Genomic DNA, 2,855 nt, shown 5'->3' on the forward strand with positions numbered 1-2,855 from the left:
AATTTGAGCTCGAAGATTAATGTTGAAGTGTAAAATCAGAGTTGAGTGGAGAATGGAATTGACAATTAGAATTGAATTGAGTGCAAAATGATTCGAAAATTAACTTAAGGATGAAAGTGCTAAGTGGTCAACATCATGAAATTTTGACTAGAGAATTGATGTCAAATTTCAATTTTGATCTCGAAAACAGACTCAGGACAGTTGATTTAGCATAGGGTACAAATTTTATGTCCATCGGAGGAAGTTTGAAAATTAGGGTTTAGGCTATATAAGGGGTTCTTGTGTCATTTTCAATTCATTTTCACCTCCCAAAGTTTGAAATTTGAAAAAGCCCTTTGCGAAGAAAAATAGCTATTCTGATCTAGAAGCATCGATTTGAGCGCCAGAGATGACATAATCGGCCATAGAACTACGATCCAGTGGTAAGTGATCAATCTTAAGCCTTTGCATTTCTTAAATTTAGAATTTTTGTTGATTTTTTTGCATTTTATTTTCGGTTTGAAGTAGTTTTCCTCATTTTGTCGTGCGGGTTAACATCATTTCTCATACGACAAATTATTCATCTTTTGTTTTGTCATTTGAGCTTATAAGTTTTGTCGTCTGGTTTCATCCCATGACTTGTACGGGATTGTTCTTGGTTGACCATTGTATCATGCAATAAGTTATGTTTTGTCGTATGGGGATGTTTACTCGTGTGGAGTGTAATCTTTACTCGTACGATTTTCTGCGTGTCTGTGAAAACTCGTATGAAAAACATCAAGCATTTTTTAGGGTCTAAACATCAATTTTTGATTTTGTATTTTGTGTATTTGGTTTCACGAGGATGTTTAACATATTTTTAGCACAATTTAGATTACTTGCTGACAATTTTTATGTTTGATTTTGCAGATTCGCTTGTCAAATATCCTGTTTCGGTGTGTATATCCGCCCATGATGAGGCTAGTCCATGGGTTATCATATGCAGATAGAGAACATATTGATTTGTATGGGTTCAGATACCTTCTAAAGATGCCTTATATCCATGTGAATCATGGGATGTTGACTGCATTAGTAGAGCATTTTCATTCAGAGCATAACACCTTCCACCTACTAGTTGGAGAGATGACGATTACACCAGACGATGTATATAGGATTTTGAGGATTTTGTTTGCTAGAGACAAGGTTGATTATGATTCTACTCAGCGATTGGGTATTTTAGCATTAAGACAAATATTTCATGATGAGACTATTCTTGAGTGTGTCATCACATGGTATGATTTGATGAGCATATATGGTGAGTAGTACCCTCTGGCATGCGTTTTAGCAGGTATTATCGATTGTTTTGTTATGCTTGATAGAGGACAACATGGTTTTCTTTGTGGTTGGGCCAAGATGCTTGAGAGGCTGTTGACGCATCTTGAGAGATTAGGGTGGGGATCATGTTTTCTTGCCCATATGTATTATGAGATGCACGAGATTGTGTATTGGGAGGGTAAGAGCATGGCAGCAAGTAGTCTAGTGCTACAGATATGGGCATGGGAGCATATCCTAGTATGTAGGCCTATAGTAGATGATTTGAGAGAGGCGTACCAGCCTATTATTTATTGTTATTTAGGGTATGTTACTCAGCCCCATCTCGGCAAGATGGACTATTGGAGGAGACAGCTGGATGATTTGATCATGGTAGTATGGAGACTGTATAGGGGTCTAGAGTTGTGGGACGATTGGAGAGCTTAGAGGAAGGACATATTCATGACTGGGCTTCTCATTGGCAAATTAGTGTCTATCATTGAGTGGTTTGTAGTATCAAGGGTAATGAGGCAGTATGGGAGACCATAGGGTATATCCCAGGAGTTCACAACCTATGCCCGGTATGGAGAGGAGGAGAGATGAGGATGGGACCTGAGACTATCATATGCACTAAGCATGCAGAACCTAGTGGGGTTAGAGTGGCAGAGATGGGATTACTTAGAGGATGTAGCAGATGTGAGGGTATTGCCCTAGTACAAAGATTGGTTCCAGAGACATCCTTTCCCTAGATTTACAGATCTTGGAGAGGGTGCACCTCTTATAGAAGAGGTTGAGGATGAGTGATGCAGAGCCCTATGCACACACCTAAGTACAAGCCCAAACAAGGTTAGACTTCTGACCCCTCAAATGATCACAAGGGTCCTGCAAGGAAGTACTCCATACCTTGAATGAAACTACACACAAGTTCACTAGGCTTGGGCCTACTCAAGATGAGTAAATGCCTCAATGCCTACCCTACACCATCCTATGAAACCCTTCTCCTAAGGGGTTAGGATTTGGTTCATTTATGGCCATTAGAAACTGGTCCAAATTCCTTATACCTCCTTTAGAAACCTACCCCATAGGCTTGTAGCCCTATTTGGTGATAAAATGGATCTTAACTCAAAAAATTTCCACACACCCATACAAAAAAGTTACCATTTCAAACACCCTTTTGGAATTTATATTAATCCCCAAAATGGTTTGACCAGGTCTACAATTACAAGTTCTGATCCCTTTAGGGGCCAAGAGACCTAATAGGGGCAATTAGGCCTATTTTTCAAAGCAACTACCAAACAATGAATCCAAACTGGAAAACCAACTCTATGGGAATGTGGGGTATGGTGAGTAACCTTTAATTCCAATGTTGCATGCCTAGAATTCGGCGCTATGACAACTTATGAAAACTGTCCTAAATCTTGTCCTAGGTAGTCACATAGAGATGCCTACCTAATTTTGTTCCTTTCTCCACACAACCAAGTCTCCCCTACAAAAAACCATGAAAAATATAAAGTACAAAGGCTTATCCTACATCCCTCCAAAGGAAGAGTCTTCTAATAGATGAGGATGCAAGATAATGCCATGTT

This window comes from Cryptomeria japonica, chromosome 10, assembly GCF_030272615.1.
Source record: "Cryptomeria japonica chromosome 10, Sugi_1.0, whole genome shotgun sequence".
Classification (NCBI taxonomy): Eukaryota; Viridiplantae; Streptophyta; class Pinopsida; order Cupressales; family Cupressaceae; genus Cryptomeria; species Cryptomeria japonica.